This window comes from Ambystoma mexicanum, chromosome 13 (genome assembly GCF_040938575.1).
Source record: "Ambystoma mexicanum isolate Mex_15411 chromosome 13, UKY_AmexF1_1, whole genome shotgun sequence".
NCBI classification, from domain to species: Eukaryota; Metazoa; Chordata; class Amphibia; order Caudata; family Ambystomatidae; genus Ambystoma; species Ambystoma mexicanum.
Window position 1 is genome coordinate 668,404,193 of NC_090938.1, and position 20,490 is coordinate 668,424,682.

The following is a 20,490-nucleotide window of genomic DNA, read 5'->3' on the forward strand; positions in this document are numbered from 1 at the left end:
TTCTGTCCAGCAAGAAACGTTTCATGTTTAAAATGGAAAAAGAGGGGACATTTTGCAAGAGTCTGCCGAGATTCGCGTCAAGTGCAATACATTGAGCCTGGAGCAAGAATGTCAGAACAAGAAGAAAGGGGGGTGCAGACCAAAGCATACCAACTAAGCATGTGTTGGAAATGCACCTACCGATGAGTTTATGATAAATGAAAAAAGTAATTACATTAAAGGTAGATAGTTGCTCACCTTGGACTCTAGTATCTAAAAGAACATATGAGAACTGTTTACAAGGCTCGATCGCTAATCTAGAGCAGCATAGCAAAGAACCGTATGCTTATGGAAATGTAAAGATTGAGATATTAGGAAAGTTCCAAGCGGCCATCAAGTACAGAGGAAGAAGCTGTGAATCGGAGATATATGTGACACGAGAAGGATCTTCTCTGTTGGGGTGGGGTGAGAAACACAAACTAGGCATTCGAATACAAGCAAATGCAAAGGAGCCAGTCACAGTTGCAGAAGTAAAAGACAAGTGGGAGAATTAATTCCCTAAGGTGTTTCAAGAAGAATTGGGGATGCTCAAAGGGTTTGAGCATGAAATACGATTGAAGGTTGGTGCTATACCAAGAGTGCACAAAGTGAGAACAATACCTCATGAATTGATAGAGAAACTAAAGTCGGAAATTGAGACTCTGCTGCAGAAGGGAATCATAGAGCAAAGTGAAAGTTTGGAGTGGTTATCTCCCTTAGTGGTGGCAATGAAACCAAATGGACAAATAAGGCTTTGTGTGGACATGAGGGATATTAATAGAAACATACTTGTGGACAGACATCCATTGCCAATAATTGGGGATACGTTATCAACTCTTAAAGGAGCCAAAGTTTTTTCGGGGATAGAACTTTCTCAAGCATACCATCAAATCCCCTTTGAGAGAAGACTGCCAGCATTTGACTGCGTTCATAACGCCCTTTGGTACTTTCAAATATTGCAGAATGCCATTCAGACTTGCTTCTGCAGCTTCGGTGTTTCAGAGAGTGATGGACACTATCAGGGTAATTCATAGAATTTCGCACAAAAGTGGCGCACGCGGCTGGCGCACAGTGTCCCCGTGCGATACACTGCGCCAGCCGCGTGCGAAAAAATCCATTTCATCGCACAGCGTATTAATGGATTTTAGCCTCCAAAACCAGCCGTGGCGCAGAGTGGTGCAGCGACCCTGCAGCAGCGCCAGTTACGCCCCCAAGAACGCCCTCGCGCAAGGAAAAGCTATCAAAATTCCCAATTCATCGCAAATGTCTGCGCTAACCCTGGACCAGTTCACAGGGCTGCCAAACAGCAAACGCCAAGCGGGGAACGTGTATTTCAGTGGTTCGCGGGACGTTTCACACGCGAATGTCCTGGGTACGTGTACATCAGGGGTGCGCGTGAAGTAATACACGCAAATCCATCAGGGCACGTGTATTCCAGGGGTGCGCGGGAAGTATCACACGCAAATTCAGCAGGGTACGTGTATTTCCAGGGTGCGCGGGAAGTATCACACGCGATTTCATCAGGGCACGTGTATTTCAGGGGTGCGCAGGGAGTACTACATGTGAATTATCCGTGTGGGTCCTCCCAGGTGTTCCCTCTACACCCTCCACGGCCCCTGCAGGCAGCCCAAACCACAGGGGACTACCCTGCACCCCTGCTCATGTCCCGCAGGCAGCCCATCCACCATGGGCATGCCCCCCAGCCAACCCACATGTCACCTTGCACCACTGATCAACAACGCATGTCTCCCAGTGCCCTCACCCCCCAGCACTGTGGTGCACCCTCCACCAGGCCCCCACCATGTCTCCCAGCATCCCCCCCCACAGGGCAGGGCACCCTCCACCTGGCCCCACTCATGTCCAACTCATGTCCCCCTGCACCCACACCCCCCCAGCATCCAGGGGCACCCTCCACCAGGCCCCCACTCCTGTCTCCCTTCACCCCCACCACCCAACATCCAGGGGCACCCTCCAACAGGCCCCCCACTCCTGTCTACCAACCCCCCACCCCCCAGCAGTGCGATTCGCCTGGGTATGTGTATTTCAGGGGTGCGCGTGTAGTCTGACACGCAAATTCATCAGGGTACGTGTATTATGGGTACTCATGAACTTCCACACGCGATATCAGCAGGGTACGTGTATTACGGGGTTCGCGGGAAGTTCCACACGCGATTGCCCTGGGTACGTGTATTCTGGGGTTGCTTGGGAAATTCCACACGCGATTGCCCTGGGTACGTGTATTTCGGGTTGCTTGGGAAGTTCCACACGCTTTTGCCCTGGGTACGTGTATTTCGGGGTACGCGGGAAGTTCCACACGTGATTGCTCTGTGTACGTGTATTTCGGGGTGCGCGGGAAGTTCCACCCGCGATTTCAGCAGGGTACGTGTATTCCAAGGTGCGCGGGAAATTCCACACGCGATTGTCCGTGGTGCGTGTATTTCTGGTTGCGCGTGAAGTTTCACACGCGATTTCAGCAGGGTACGTGTATTCCAAGGTGCGCGGGAAGTTCCACACGCGATTGTCCGTGGTGCGTGTATTTCTGGTTGCGTGAAGTTTCACACGCGATTTCAGCAGGGTACGTGTATTCCAAGGTGCGCGGGAAATTCCACACGCGAATCCAGCAGCCTACGTGTATTTCGGGGGGTGCCGTGGACTCCTACACGTGAATAGGCCGTGTGGGTCCTCCCAGCTGTTCGCTCTACACCCTCCACGGCCCCTGCAGCCGGCCCACACCACAGGGGACTACCCTGCACATGTCCCGCAGGCAGCCCATCCACCATGGCCATGCCCCCCAGCCAACCCACATGTCACCTTGCACCACTGCCCACCAACGCATGTCTGCCAGCACCCCCACCCCCCAGCACTGTGGGGCACCGTCCACCAGGCCCCAACTCATGTCCAACTCATGTCCCCCTGCACCCCCACCCCCCAGCACTGTGGGGCACCCTCCACCAGGCCCCCACTCATGTCCAACTCCTGTCCCCCTGCACTCCCACCCCCCTGCATCCAGGGGCACCCTCCACCAGGCCCCCTCATGTCCAACTCATGTTCCCCTGCACCCCCACCCCCCAGCACTGTGGGGCACCCTCCACCAGGCCCCCACTCATGTCCAACTCATGTCCCCCTGCACCCCCACCCTCCAGCACTGTGGGGCACCCTCCACCAGGCCCCCACTCATGTCCAACTCATGTCCCGCAGGCAGCCCGCCCACCAGCCAACCCACAGGTCACCTTGCACCACTGCCCACCAACGTATGTCTACCAGCACCCCCACCCCCCAGCACTGTGGGGCACCCTCCACCAGGCCCCGACTCATGTCCAACTCATGTCCCCCTGCACCCCCACCCCCCAGCACTGTGGGGCACCCTCCACCAGGCCCCCACTCATGTCCCCCTGCACCCCCACCCCCCAGCACTGTGGGGCACCCTCCACCAGGCCCCACTCATGTCCAACTCATGTCCCCCTGCACCCCCACCCCCTTGCATCCAGGGGCACCCTCCACCAGGCCCCACTCATGTCCAACTCATGCCCCCCTGCACCCGCACCCCGCAGCACTGTGGGGCACCCTCCACCAGGCCCCCACTCATGTCCAACTCATGTCCCCCTGCACCCCCACCCCCCAGCACTGTGGGGCACCCTCCACCAGGCCCCCACTCATGTCCAACTCCTGTCCCCCTGCACCCCCACCCCACTGCATCCAGGGGCACCCTCCACCAGGCCCCACTCATGTCCAACTCATGTTCCCCTGCACCCCACCCCCCAGCACTGTCGGGCACCCTCCACCAGGCCCCCACTCTTGTCCAACTCATGCCCCCCTGCACCCCCACACCCCAGCACTATGGGGCACCCTCCACCAGGCCCCCACTCATGTCCAACTCCTGTCCCCCTGCACCCCCACCCCCCTGCATCCAGGGGCACCCTCCACCAGGCCCCACTCATGTCCAACTCATGTCCCCCTGCACCCCCACCCCCAGCACTGTGGGGCACCCTCCACCAGGCCCCCACTCATGTCCACCTCATGTCCTCCTGCACCCCCACCCCCCAGCACTGTGGGGCACCCTCTACCAGGCCCCCACTCATGTCCAACTCATGTCCCCCTGCACCCCCACCCCCCAGCACTGTAGGGCACCCTCCACCAGGCCCCCACTCCTGTCTCCCTGCACCCCCACCCCCAGCACTGTGGGGAACCCTCCACCAGGCCCCCACTAATGTCTCCCACCCTCCCCACCCCCCATCAGTGTGATTTGCCTGGGTACGTGTATTCCAGGGGTGCGCGGGTAGTCTTACACGCGATTTCATCAGGGTACGTGTATTATGGGTCCGCGTGAACTTCCACACGCAATATCAGCAGGGTAAGTGTATTCCAAGGTGCGCAGGAAATTCCACATGCGAATCCAGCAGCCTACGTGTATTCCTTGGGTGCCGTGGAGTCCTACACGTGAATCGGCCGTGTGGGTCCTCCCAGCTGTTCACTCTACACCCTCCACGGCCCCTGCAGGGGGCCCATATCACAGGGGACTACCCTGCACATGTCCCGCAGGCAGCCCATCCACCATGGCCATGCCCCCCAGCCAACCCACATGTCACCTTGCACCACTGCCCACCAACGCATGTCCCCCTGCACCCCCACCCCCCAGCACTGTAGGGCACCCTCCACCAGGCCCCCACTCCTGTCACCCTGCACCCCCACCCCCCAGCACTGTGGGGCACCCTCCACCAGGCCCCCACTCATGTCCAACTCATGTCCCCCTGCACCCCCACCCTCCAGCATTGTGGGGCACCATCCACCAGGCCACCACTCATGTCCAACTCATGTGCCCCTGCACCCCCACCCCCAGCACTGTGGGGCACCCTCCACCAGGCCCCCACTCATGTCCAACTCATGTCCCCCTGCACCCCCACCCCCAGCACTGTGGGGCACCATCCACCAGGCCACCACTCATGTCCAACTCATGTCCCCCTGCACCCCCAACCCCCTGCATCCAGGGGCACCCTCCACCAGGCCCCACTCATGTCCAACTCATGTCCCCCTGCACCCCCACCCTCCAGCATTGTGGGGCACCATCCACCAGGCCACCACTCATGTCCAACTCATGCCCCCCTGCACCCCCACCCCTGGCACTGTGGGGCACCCTCCACCAGGCCCCCACTCATGTCCCCCTGCACCCCCACCCCCCAGCACTGTGGGGCACCCTCCACCAGGCCCCCACTCCTGTCCCCCTCCACCCCCACCCCCATGCATCCAGGGGCACCCTCCACCATGCCCCCACTCCTGTCTCCCTGCACCCCCACCCCCCAGCACTGTAGGGCACCCTCCACCAGGCCCCCACTCATGTCCAACTCATGTCCCCCTGCACCCCCACCCCCCTGCATCCAGGGGCACCCTCCACCAGGCCCCACTCATGTCCAACTCATGCCCCCCTGCACCCGCACCCCCCAGCACTGTGGGGCACCCTCCACCAGGCCCCCACTCATGTCCAACTCATGTCCCCCTGCACCCCCACCCCCCAGCACTGTGGGGCACCCTCCACCAGGCCCCCACTCATGTCCAACTCCTGTCCCCCTGCACCCCCACCCCACTGCATCCAGGTGCACCCTCCACCAGGCCCCACTCATGTCCAACTCATGTTCCCCTGCACCCCACCCCCCAGCACTGTCGGGCACCCTCCACCAGGCCCCCACTCTTGTCCAACTCATGCCCCCCTGCACCCCCACACCCCAGCACTATGGGGCACCCTCCACCAGGCCCCCACTCATGTCCAACTCCTGTCCCCCTGCACCCCCACCCCCCTGCATCCAGGGGCACCCTCCACCAGGCCCCACTCATGTCCAACTCATGTCCCCCTGCACCCCCACCCCCAGCACTGTGGGGCACCCTCCACCAGGCCCCCACTCATGTCCACCTCATGTCCTCCTGCACCCCCACCCCCCAGCACTGTGGGGCACCCTCTACCAGGCCCCCACTCATGTCCAACTCATGTCCCCCTGCACCCCCACCCCCCAGCACTGTAGGGCACCCTCCACCAGGCCCCCACTCCTGTCTCCCTGAACCCCCACCCCCAGCACTGTGGGGCACCCTCCACCAGGCCCCCACTAATGTCTCCCACCCTCCCCACCCCCAATCAGTGTGATTTGCCTGGGTACGTGTATTCCAGGGGTGCGCGGGTAGTCTTACACGCGATTTCATCAGGGTACGTGTATTATGGGTCCGCGTGAACTTCCACACGCAATATCAGCAGGGTATGTGTATTCCAAGGTGCGCAGTAAATTCCACATGCGAATCCAGCAGCCTATGTGTATTCCTTGGGTGCCATGGAGTCCTACACGTGAATCGGCCGTGTGGGTCCTCCCAGCTGTTCACTCTACACCCTCCACGGCCCCTGCAGGCGGCCCACATCACAGGGGACTACCCTGCACATGTCCCGCAGGCAGCCCATCCACCATGGCCATGCCCCCCAGCCAACCCACATGTCACCTTGCACCACTGCCCACCAACGCATGTCCCCCTGCACCCCCACCCCCCAGCACTGTAGGGTACCCTCCACCAGGCCCGCACTCCTGGCCCCCATGCACCGCCACCACCCAGCACTGTAGGGCACCCTCCACCAGGCCCCCACTTATGTCCAACTCATGTCCCCCTGCACCCCCACCCCCCAGCACTGTGGGGCACCCTCCACCAGGCCCCACTCATGTCCAACTCATGTCCCCCTGCACCCCCACCCCCCTGCATCCAGGGGCACCCTCCACCAGGCCCCCACTCATGTCCAACTCATGTCCCCCTGCACCCCTACCCCCCAGCACTGTAGGGCACCCTCAACCAGGCCCCCACTCCTGTCACCCTGCACCACATCCCCCAGCACTGTGGGGCACCCTCCACCAGGCCCCCACTCATGTCCAACTCATGTCCCCCTGCACCCCCACCCCCAGCACTGTGGGGCACCATCCACCAGGCCACCACTCATGTCCAACTCATGTCCCCCTGCACCCCCAACCCCCTGCATCCAGGGGCACCCTCCACCAGGCCCCACTCATGTCCAACTCATGTCCCCCTGCACCCCCACCCTCCAGCATTGTGGGGCACCATCCACCAGGCCCCACTCATGTCCAACTCATTTCCCCCTGCACCCCCACCCTCCAGCACTGTGGGGCACCCTCCACCAGGCCCCCACTCATGTCCAACTCATGTCCCGCAGGCAGCCCATCCACCATGGCCATGCCCCCCAGCCAACCAACAGGTCACCTTGCACCACTGCCCACCAACGTATGTCTGCCAGCACCCCCACCCCCCAGCACTGTTGGGCACCCTCCACCAGGCCCCACTCATGTCCAACTCATGCTCCCCTGCACCCACATCCCCCAGCACTGTAGGGCACCCTCCACCAGGCCCCCACTCATGTCCAACTCATGTCCCTCTGCACCCACACCTCCCAGCACTGCGGGGCACCCTCCACCAGGCCCCCACTCATGTCCAACTCATGCCCCCCTGCACCCCCACCCCCCAGCACTGTGGGGCACCCTCCACCAGGCCCCACTCATGTCCAACTCATGTCCCCCTGCACCCCCACCCCCCTGCATCCAGGGACACCCTCCACCAGGCCCCCACTCATGTCCAACTCATGTCCCCCTGCACCCCTACCCCCCAGCACTGTAGGGCACCCTCAACCAGGCCCCCACTCCTGTCACCCTGCACCCCCATCCCCCAGCACTGTGGGGCACCCTCCACCAGGCCCCCACTCATGTCCAACTCATGTCCCCCTGCACCCCCACCCCCCTGCATCCAGGGGCACCCTCCACCAGGCCCCACTCATGTCCAACTCATTTCCCCCTGCACCCCCACCCTCCAGCACTGTGGGGCACCCTCCACCAGGCCCCCAACTCATGTCCAACTCATGTCCCGCAGGCAGCCCATCCACCATGGCCATGCCCCCCAGCCAACCCACAGGTCACCTTGCACCACTGCCCACCAACGTATGTCTGCCAGCACCCCCACCCCCCAGCACTGTGGGGCACCCTCCACCAGGCCCCAACTCATGTCCAACTCATGTCCCCCTGCACCCCCACCCCCAGCACTGTGGGGCACCCGCCACCAGGTCCCCACTCATGTCCCCCTGCACCACCACCCCCCAGCACTGTGGGGCACCCTCCACCAGGCCCCACTCATGTCCAACTCATGTCCCCCTGCACCCCCACCCCCCTGCATCCAGGGGCACCCTCCTCCAGGCCCCACTCATGTCCAACTCATGCCCCCCTGCACCCGCACCCCCCAGCACTGTGGGGCACCCTCCACCAGGCCCCCACTCATGTCCAACTCATGTCCCCCTGCACCCCCACCCCCCAGCACTGTGGGGCACCCTCCACCAGGCCCCCACTCATGTCCAACTCCTGTCCCCCTGCACCCCCACCCCCCTGCATCCAGGGGCACCCTCCACCAGGCCCCACTCATGTCCAACTCATGTTCCCCTGCACCCCCACACCCCAGCACTGTGGGGCACCCTCCACCAGGCCCCCACTCATGTCCAACTCATGTCTCCCTGCACCCCCAACCCCCAGCACTGTGGGGCACCCTCCACCAGGCCCCCACCCATGTCCAAGTCATGTCCCCCTGCACCCCCACCCCCCAGCACTGTGGGGTACCCTCCACCAGGCCCCCACTCATGTCCACCTCATGTCCCCCTGCACCCCCACCCCCAGCACTGTAGGGCACCCTCCACCAGGCCCCCATTCCTGTCTCCCTGCACCCCCACCCCCAGCACTGTGGGGCACCCTCCACCAGGCCCCCACTCATGTCTCCCACCCCCCACCCCCCATCAGTGCGATTTGCCTGGGTACGTGTATTCCAGGGGTGCGCAGGTAGTCTTACACGCGATTTCATCAGGGTACGTGTATTATGGGTCCGCGTGAACTTCTACACGCGATATCAGCAGGGTACGTGTATTCCAAGGTGCGCGTGAAATTCCACACGCGAATCCAGCAGCCTACGTGTATTCCGGGGGTGCCGTGGAGTCCTACACGTGAATCGGCCGTGTGGGTCCTCCCAGCTGTTCACTCTACACCCTCCATGGCCCCTGCAGGCGGCCCACACCACAGGGGACTGCCCTGCACATGTCCCGCAGGCAGCCCATCCACCATGGCCAAGCCCCCCAGCCAACCCACATGTCACCTTGCACCACTGCCCACCAGCGCATGTCTCCCAGCACCCCCACCCACCAGCACTGTGGGGCACCCTCCACCAGGCCCCCACTCCTGTCCCCCTGAACCCCCACCCCCAGCACTGTAGGGCACCCTCCACCAGGCCCCCACTCCTGTCCCCCTGCACCCCCACCCCCCAGCACTGTAGGGCACCCTCCACCAGGCCCCCACTCATGTCCAACTCATGTCTCCCTGCACCCCCACCCCCCAGCACTGTGGGGCACCCTCCACCAGGCCCCACTCATGTCCAACTCATGTCCCCATGCACCCCCACCCCCCTGCATCCAGGGGCACCCTCCAGCAGGCCCCACTCATGTCCAACTCATGCCCCCCTGCACCCACACCCCCCAGCACTGTGGGGAACCCTCCACCAGGCCCCCACTCATGTCCACCTCATGTCCCTCTGCACGCCCACCCCCCAGCACTGTGGGGCACCCTCCACCAGGCCCCCACTCATGTCCAAATCCTGTCCCCCTGCACTCCCACCCCCCAGCACTGTGGGGCACCCTCCACCAGGCCCCACTCATGTCCAACTCATGTCCCCCTGCACTCCCACCCCCCTGCATCCAGGGGCACCCTCCACCAGGCCCCCTCATGTCCAACTCATGTTCCCCTGCACCCCCACCCCCCAGCACTGTGGGGCACCCTCCACCAGGCCCCCACTCATGTCCAACTCATGTCCCCCTGCACCCCCACCCCCAGCACTGTAGGGCATCCTCCACCAGGCCCCCACTCCTGTCACCCTGCACCCCCACCCCACAGCACTGTGGGGCACCCTCCACCAGGCCCCCACTCATGTCCAACTCATGTCCCCCTGCACCCCACCCCCCTGCATCCAGGGGCCCCCTCAACCAGGCCCCACTCATGTCCAACTCATTTCCCCCTGCACCCCCACCCTCCAGCATTGTGGGACACCCTCCACCAGGCCCCCACTCATGTCCAACTCATGTCCCGCAGGCAGCCCATCCACCATGGCCATGCCCACCAGCCAACCCACAGGTCACCTTGCACCACTGCCCACCAACGTATGTCTACCAGCACCCCCACCCCCCAGCACTGTGGGGCACCCTCCACCAGGCCCCGACTCATGTCCAACTCATGTCCCCCTGCACCCCCACTCCCCAGCACTGTGGGGCACCCTCCACCAGGCCCCCACTCATGTCCCCCTGCACCCCCACCCCCCAGCACTGTGGGGCACCCTCCACCAGGCCCCACTCATGTCCAACTCATGCCCCCCTGCACCCACATCCCCCAGCACTGTGGGGCACCCTCCACCAGGCCCCCACTCATGTCCAACTCATGTCCCTCTGCACCCCCACCCCCCAGCACTGTGGGGCACCCTCCACCAGGCCCCCACTCATGTCCAACTCATGTCCCCCTGCACCCTCACCCCCCAGCACTGTGGGGCACCCTCCACCAGGCCCCACTCATGTCCAACTCATGTCCCCCTGCACCCCCACCCCCCTGCATCCAGGGGCACCCTCCACCAGGCCCCACTCATGTCCAACTCATGTTCCCCTGCACCCCCACCCCCAGCACTGTGGGGCACCCTCCACCAGGCCCCCACTCATGTCCAACTCCTGTCCCCCTGCACCCCCACCCCCTGCATCCAGGGGCACCCTCCACCAGGCCCCACTCATGTCCAACTCATGTCCCCCTGCACCCCCACCCCCCTGCATCCAGGGGCACCCTCCACCAGGCCCCACTCATGTCCAACTCATGTTCCCCTGCACCCCCACCCCCAGCACTGTGGGGCACCCTCCACCAGGCCCCCACTCATGTCCATCTCATGTCCCCCTGCACCCCCACCCCCCAGCACTGTGGGGCACCCTCCACCAGGCCCCCATTCATGTCCAACTCATGTCCCCCTGCACCCCTACCCCCCAGCACTGTAGGGCACCCTCAACCAGGCCCCCACTCCTGTCTCCCTGCACCCCCACCCCCAGCACTGTGGGGCACCCTCCACCAGGCCCCCACTCATGTCCAACTCATGTCCCCCTGCACCCCCACCCCCCAGCACTGTGGGGCACCCTCCACCAGGCCCCACTCATGTCCAACTCATGTCCCCCTGCACCCCCACCCCCCTGCATCCAGGGGCACCCTCCACCAGGCCCCACTCATGTCCAACTCATGTTCCCCTGCACCCCCACCCCCAGCACTGTGGGGCACCCTCCACCAGGCCCCCACTCATGTCCAACTCCTGTCCCCCTGCACCCCCACCCCCTGCATCCAGGGGCACCCTCCACCAGGCCCCACTCATGTCCAACTCATGTCCCCCTGCACCCCCACCCACCTGCATCCAGGGGCACCCTCCACCAGGCCCCACTCATGTCCAACTCATGTTCCCCTGCACCCCCACCCCCAGCACTGTGGGGCACCCTCCACCAGGCACCCACTCATGTCCATCTCATGTCCCCCTGCACCCACACCCCCCAGCACTGTGGGGCACCCTCCACCAGGCCCCCATTCATGTCCAACTCATGTCCCCCTGCACCCCTACCCCCCAGCACTGTAGGGCACCCTCAACCAGGCCCCCACTCCTGTCTCCCTGCACCCCCACCCCCAGCACTGTGGGGCACCCTCCACCAGGCCCCCACTAATGTCTCCCACCCTCCCCACCCCCCATCAGTGTGATTTGCCTGGGTACGTGTATTCCAGGGGTGCGCGGGTAGTCTTACACGCGATTTCATCAGGGTACGTGTATTATGGGTCCGCGTGAACTTCCACACGCGATATCAGCAGGGTACGTGTATTCCAAGGTGCGCAGGAAATTCCACATGCGAATCCAGCAGCCTACGTGTATTCCTTCGGTGCCGTGGAGTCCTACACGTGAATCGGCCGTGTGGGTCCTCCCAGCTGTTCACTCTACACCCTCCACGGCCCCTGCAGGCGGCCCACACCACAGGGGACTACCCTGCACATGTCCCGCAGGCAGCCCATCCACCATGGCCATGCCCTCCAGCCAACCCACATGTCACCTTGCACCACTGCCCACCAACGCATGTCCCCCTGCACCCCCACCCCCCAGCACTGTAGGGCACCCTCCACCAGGCCCCCACTCCTGTCCCCCTGCACCCCCACCCCCAGCACTGTAGGGCACCCTCCACCAGGCCCCCACTCCTGTCCCCCTGCACCCCCACCCCCCAGCACTGTAGGGCACCCTCCACCAGGCCCCCACTCATGTCCAACTCATGTCTCCCTGCACCCCCACCCCCCAGCACTGTGGGGCACCCTCCACCAGGCCCCACTCATGTCTAACTCATGTCCCCATGCACCCCCACCCCCCTGCATCCAGGGGCACCCTCCACCAGGCCCCACTCATGTCCAACTCATGTTCCCCTGCACCCCACCCCCCAGCACTGTCGGGCACCCTCCACCAGGCCCCCACTCTTGTCCAACTCATGCCCCCCTGCACCCCCACACCCCAGCACTATGGGGCACCCTCCACCAGGCCCCCACTCATGTCCAACTCCTGTCCCCCTGCACCCCCACCCCCCTGCATCCAGGGGCACCCTCCACCAGGCCCCACTCATGTCCAACTCATGTCCCCCTGCACCCCCACCCCCAGCACTGTGGGGCACCCTCCACCAGGCCCCCACTCATGTCCACCTCATGTCCTCCTGCACCCCCACCCCCCAGCACTGTGGGGCACCCTCTACCAGGCCCCCACTCATGTCCAACTCATGTCCCCCTGCACCCCCACCCCCCAGCACTGTAGGGCACCCTCCACCAGGCCCCCACTCCTGTCTCCCTGCACCCCCACCCCCAGCACTGTGGGGAACCCTCCACCAGGCCCCCACTAATGTCTCCCACCCTCCCCACCCCCCATCAGTGTGATTTGCCTGGGTACGTGTATTCCAGGGGTGCGCGGGTAGTCTTACACGCGATTTCATCAGGGTACGTGTATTATGGGTCCGCGTGAACTTCCACACGCAATATCAGCAGGGTAAGTGTATTCCAAGGTGCGCAGGAAATTCCACATGCGAATCCAGCAGCCTACGTGTATTCCTTGGGTGCCGTGGAGTCCTACACGTGAATCGGCCGTGTGGGTCCTCCCAGCTGTTCACTCTACACCCTCCACGGCCCCTGCAGGGGGCCCATATCACAGGGGACTACCCTGCACATGTCCCGCAGGCAGCCCATCCACCATGGCCATGCCCCCCAGCCAACCCACATGTCACCTTGCACCACTGCCCACCAACGCATGTCCCCCTGCACCCCCACCCCCCAGCACTGTAGGGCACCCTCCACCAGGCCCCCACTCCTGTCACCCTGCACCCCCACCCCCCAGCACTGTGGGGCACCCTCCACCAGGCCCCCACTCATGTCCAACTCATGTCCCCCTGCACCCCCACCCTCCAGCATTGTGGGGCACCATCCACCAGGCCACCACTCATGTCCAACTCATGTGCCCCTGCACCCCCACCCCCAGCACTGTGGGGCACCCTCCACCAGGCCCCCACTCATGTCCAACTCATGTCCCCCTGCACCCCCACCCCCAGCACTGTGGGGCACCATCCACCAGGCCACCACTCATGTCCAACTCATGTCCCCCTGCACCCCCAACCCCCTGCATCCAGGGGCACCCTCCACCAGGCCCCACTCATGTCCAACTCATGTCCCCCTGCACCCCCACCCTCCAGCATTGTGGGGCACCATCCACCAGGCCACCACTCATGTCCAACTCATGCCCCCCTGCACCCCCACCCCTGGCACTGTGGGGCACCCTCCACCAGGCCCCCACTCATGTCCCCCTGCACCCCCACCCCCCAGCACTGTGGGGCACCCTCCACCAGGCCCCCACTCCTGTCCCCCTCCACCCCCACCCCCATGCATCCAGGGGCACCCTCCACCATGCCCCCACTCCTGTCTCCCTGCACCCCCACCCCCCAGCACTGTAGGGCACCCTCCACCAGGCCCCCACTCATGTCCAACTCATGTCCCCCTGCACCCCCACCCCCCTGCATCCAGGGGCACCCTCCACCAGGCCCCACTCATGTCCAACTCATGCCCCCCTGCACCCGCACCCCCCAGCACTGTGGGGCACCCTCCACCAGGCCCCCACTCATGTCCAACTCATGTCCCCCTGCACCCCCACCCCCCAGCACTGTGGGGCACCCTCCACCAGGCCCCCACTCATGTCCAACTCCTGTCCCCCTGCACCCCCACCCCACTGCATCCAGGTGCACCCTCCACCAGGCCCCACTCATGTCCAACTCATGTTCCCCTGCACCCCACCCCCCAGCACTGTCGGGCACCCTCCACCAGGCCCCCACTCTTGTCCAACTCATGCCCCCCTGCACCCCCACACCCCAGCACTATGGGGCACCCTCCACCAGGCCCCCACTCATGTCCAACTCCTGTCCCCCTGCACCCCCACCCCCCTGCATCCAGGGGCACCCTCCACCAGGCCCCACTCATGTCCAACTCATGTCCCCCTGCACCCCCACCCCCAGCACTGTGGGGCACCCTCCACCAGGCCCCCACTCATGTCCACCTCATGTCCTCCTGCACCCCCACCCCCCAGCACTGTGGGGCACCCTCTACCAGGCCCCCACTCATGTCCAACTCATGTCCCCCTGCACCCCCACCCCCCAGCACTGTAGGGCACCCTCCACCAGGCCCCCACTCCTGTCTCCCTGAACCCCCACCCCCAGCACTGTGGGGCACCCTCCACCAGGCCCCCACTAATGTCTCCCACCCTCCCCACCCCCAATCAGTGTGATTTGCCTGGGTACGTGTATTCCAGGGGTGCGCGGGTAGTCTTACACGCGATTTCATCAGGGTACGTGTATTATGGGTCCGCGTGAACTTCCACACGCAATATCAGCAGGGTATGTGTATTCCAAGGTGCGCAGTAAATTCCACATGCGAATCCAGCAGCCTATGTGTATTCCTTGGGTGCCATGGAGTCCTACACGTGAATCGGCCGTGTGGGTCCTCCCAGCTGTTCACTCTACACCCTCCACGGCCCCTGCAGGCGGCCCACATCACAGGGGACTACCCTGCACATGTCCCGCAGGCAGCCCATCCACCATGGCCATGCCCCCCAGCCAACCCACATGTCACCTTGCACCACTGCCCACCAACGCATGTCCCCCTGCACCCCCACCCCCCAGCACTGTAGGGTACCCTCCACCAGGCCCGCACTCCTGGCCCCCATGCACCGCCACCACCCAGCACTGTAGGGCACCCTCCACCAGGCTCCCACTCCTGTCCCCCTGCACCCCCACCCCCCAGCACTGTAGGGCACCCTCCACCAGGCCCCCACTTATGTCCAACTCATGTCCCCCTGCACCCCCACCCCCCAGCACTGTGGGGCACCCTCCACCAGGCCCCACTCATGTCCAACTCATGTCCCCCTGCACCCCCACCCCCCTGCATCCAGGGGCACCCTCCACCAGGCCCCCACTCATGTCCAACTCATGTCCCCCTGCACCCCTACCCCCCAGCACTGTAGGGCACCCTCAACCAGGCCCCCACTCCTGTCACCCTGCACCACATCCCCCAGCACTGTGGGGCACCCTCCACCAGGCCCCCACTCATGTCCAACTCATGTCCCCCTGCACCCCCACCCCCAGCACTGTGGGTCACCATCCACCAGGCCACCACTCATGTCCAACTCATGTCCCCCTGCACCCCCAACCCCCTGCATCCAGGGGCACCCTCCACCAGGCCCCACTCATGTCCAACTCATGTCCCCCTGCACCCCCACCCTCCAGCATTGTGGGGCACCATCCACCAGGCCCCACTCATGTCCAACTCATTTCCCCCTGCACCCCCACCCTCCAGCACTGTGGGGCACCCTCCACCAGGCCCCCACTCATGTCCAACTCATGTCCCGCAGGCAGCCCATCCACCATGGCCATGCCCCCCAGCCAACCAACAGGTCACCTTGCACCACTGCCCACCAACGTATGTCTGCCAGCACCCCCACCCCCCAGCACTGTGGGGCACCCTCCACCAGGCCCCACTCATGTCCAACTCATGCTCCCCTGCACCCACATCCCCCAGCACTGTAGGGCACCCTCCACCAGGCCCCCACTCATGTCCAACTCATGTCCCTCTGCACCCACACCTCCCAGCACTGCGGGGCACCCTCCACCAGGCCCCCACTCATGTCCAACTCATGCCCCCCTGCACCCCCACCCCCCAGCACTGTGGGGCACCCTCCACCAGGCCCCACTCATGTCCAACTCATGTCCCCCTGCACCCCCACCCCCCTGCATCCAGGGACACCCTCCACCAGGCCCCCACTCATGTCCAACTCATGTCCCCCTGCACCCCTACCCCCCAGCACTGTAGGGCACCCTCAACCAGGCCCCCACTCCTGTCACCCTGCACCCCCATCCCCCAGCACTGTGGGGCACCCTCCACCAGGCCCCCACTCATGTCCAACTCATGTCCCCCTGCACCCCCACCCCCCTGCATCCAGGGGCACCCTCCACCAGGCCCCACTCATGTCCAACTCATTTCCCCCTGCACCCCCACCCTCCAGCACTGTGGGGCACCCTCCACCAGGCCCCCAACTCATGTCCAACTCATGTCCCGCAGGCAGCCCATCCACCATGGCCATGCCCCCCAGCCAACCCACAGGTCACCTTGCACCACTGCCCACCAACGTATGTCTGCCAGCACCCCCACCCCCCAGCACTGTGGGGCACCCTCCACCAGGCCCCAACTCATGTCCAACTCATGTCCCCCTGCACCCCCACCCCCAGCACTGTGGGGCACCCGCCACCAGGTCCCCACTCATGTCCCCCTGCACCCCCACCCCCCAGCACTGTGGGGCACCCTCCACCAGGCCCCACTCATGTCCAACTCATGTCCCCCTGCACCCCCACCCCCCTGCATCCAGGGGCACCCTCCTCCAGGCCCCACTCATGTCCAACTCATGCCCCCCTGCACCCGCACCCCCCAGCACTGTGGGGCACCCTCCACCAGGCCCCCACTCATGTCCAACTCATGTCCCCCTGCACCCCCACCCCCCAGCACTGTGGGGCACCCTCCACCAGGCCCCCACTCATGTCCAACTCCTGTCCCCCTGCACCCCCACCCCCCTGCATCCAGGGGCACCCTCCACCAGGCCCCACTCATGTCCAACTCATGTTCCCCTGCACCCCCACCCCCCAGCACTGTGGGGCACCCTCCACCAGGCCCCCACTCATGTCCAACTCATGTCTCCCTGCACCCCCAACCCCCAGCACTGTGGGGCACCCTCCACCAGGCCCCCACCCATGTCCAAGTCATGTCCCCCTGCACCCCCACCCCCCAGCACTGTGGGGTACCCTCCACCAGGCCCCCACTCATGTCCACCTCATGTCCCCCTGCACCCCCACCCCCAGCACTGTAGGGCACCCTCCACCAGGCCCCCACTCCTGTCTCCCTGCACCCCCACCCCCAGCACTGTGGGGCACCCTCCACCAGGCCCCCACTCATGTCTCCCACCCCCCACCCCCCATCAGTGCGATTTGCCTGGGTACGTGTATTCCAGGGGTGCGCAGGTAGTCTTACACGCGATTTCATCAGGGTACGTGTATTATGGGTCCGCGTGAACTTCTACACGCGATATCAGCAGGGTACGTGTATTCCAAGGTGCGCGTGAAATTCCACACGCGAATCCAGCAGCCTACGTGTATTCCGGGGGTGCCGTGGAGTCCTACACGTGAATCGGCCGTGTGGGTCCTCCCAGCTGTTCACTCTACACCCTCCACGGCCCCTGCAGGCGGCCCACACCACAGGGGACTGCCCTGCACATGTCCCGCAGGCAGCCCATCCACCATGGCCAAGCCCCCCAGCCAACCCACATGTCACCTTGCACCACTGCCCACCAGCGCATGTCTCCCAGCACCCCCACCCACCAGCACTGTGGGGCACCCTCCACCAGGCCCCCACTCCTGTCCCCCTGCACCCCCACCCCCAGCACTGTAGGGCACCCTCCACCAGGCCCCCACTCCTGTCCCCCTGCACCCCCACCCCCCAGCACTGTAGGGCACCCTCCACCAGGCCCCCACTCATGTCCAACTCATGTCTCCCTGCACCCCCACCCCCCAGCACTGTGGGGCACCCTCCACCAGGCCCCACTCATGTCCAACTCATGTCCCCATGCACCCCCACCCCCCTGCATCCAGGGGCACCCTCCACCAGGCCCCACTCATGTCCAACTCATGCCCCCCTGCACCCACACCCCCCAGCACTGTGGGGAACCCTCCACCAGGCCCCCACTCATGTCCACCTCATGTCCCTCTGCACGCCCACCCCCCAGCACTGTGGGGCACCCTCCACCAGGCCCCCACTCATGTCCAAATCCTGTCCCCCTGCACTCCCACCCCCCAGCACTGTGGGGCACCCTCCACCAGGCCCCACTCATGTCCAACTCATGTCCCCCTGCACTCCCACCCCCCTGCATCCAGGGGCACCCTCCACCAGGCCCCCTCATGTCCAACTCATGTTCCCCTGCACCCCCACCCCCCAGCACTGTGGGGCACCCTCCACCAGGCCCCCACTCATGTCCAACTCATGTCCCCCTGCACCCCCACCCCCAGCACTGTAGGGCATCCTCCACCAGGCCCCCACTCCTGTCACCCTGCACCCCCACCCCACAGCACTGTGGGGCACCCTCCACCAGGCCCCCACTCATGTCCAACTCATGTCCCCCTGCACCCCACCCCCCTGCATCCAGGGGCCCCCTCAACCAGGCCCCACTCATGTCCAACTCATTTCCCCCTGCACCCCCACCCTCCAGCATTGTGGGACACCCTCCACCAGGCCCCCACTCATGTCCAACTCATGTCCCGCAGGCAGCCCATCCACCATGGCCATGCCCACCAGCCAACCCACAGGTCACCTTGCACCACTGCCCACCAACGTATGTCTACCAGCACCCCCACCCCCCAGCACTGTGGGGCACCCTCCACCAGGCCCCGACTCATGTCCAACTCATGTCCCCCTGCACCCCCACTCCCCAGCACTGTGGGGCACCCTCCACCAGGCCCCCACTCATGTCCCCCTGCACCCCCACCCCCCAGCACTGTGGGGCACCCTCCACCAGGCCCCACTCATGTCCAACTCATGCCCCCCTGCACCCACATCCCCCAGCACTGTGGGGCACCCTCCACCAGGCCCCCACTCATGTCCAACTCATGTCCCTCTGCACCCCCACCCCCCAGCACTGTGGGGCACCCTCCACCAGGCCCCCACTCATGTCCAACTCATGTCCCCCTGCACCCTCACCCCCCAGCACTGTGGGGCACCCTCCACCAGGCCCCACTCATGTCCAACTCATGTCCCCCTGCACCCCCACCCCCCTGCATCCAGGGGCACCCTCCACCAGGCCCCACTCATGTCCAACTCATGTTCCCCTGCACCCCCACCCCCAGCACTGTGGGGCACCCTCCACCAGGCCCCCACTCATGTCCAACTCCTGTCCCCCTGCACCCCCACCCCCTGCATCCAGGGGCACCCTCCACCAGGCCCCACTCATGTCCAACTCATGTCCCCCTGCACCCCCACCCCCCTGCATCCAGGGGCACCCTCCACCAGGCCCCACTCATGTCCAACTCATGTTCCCCTGCACCCCCACCCCCAGCACTGTGGGGCACCCTCCACCAGGCCCCCACTCATGTCCATCTCATGTCCCCCTGCACCCCCACCCCCCAGCACTGTGGGGCACCCTCCACCAGGCCCCCATTCATGTCCAACTCATGTCCCCCTGCACCCCTACCCCCCAGCACTGTAGGGCACCCTCAACCAGGCCCCCACTCCTGTCTCCCTGCACCCCCACCCCCAGCACTGTGGGGCACCCTCCACCAGGCCCCCACTCATGTCCAACTCATGTCCCCCTGCACCCCCACCCCCCAGCACTGTGGGGCACCCTCCACCAGGCCCCACTCATGTCCAACTCATGTCCCCCTGCACCCCCACCCCCCTGCATCCAGGGGCACCCTCCACCAGGCCCCACTCATGTCCAACTCATGTTCCCCTGCACCCCCACCCCCAGCACTGTGGGGCACCCTCCACCAGGCCCCCACTCATGTCCAACTCCTGTCCCCCTGCACCCCCACCCCCTGCATCCAGGGGCACCCTCCACCAGGCCCCACTCATGTCCAACTCATGTCCCCCTGCACCCCCACCCACCTGCATCCAGGGGCACCCTCCACCAGGCCCCACTCATGTCCAACTCATGTTCCCCTGCACCCCCACCCCCAGCACTGTGGGGCACCCTCCACCAGGCACCCACTCATGTCCATCTCATGTCCCCCTGCACCCACACCCCCCAGCACTG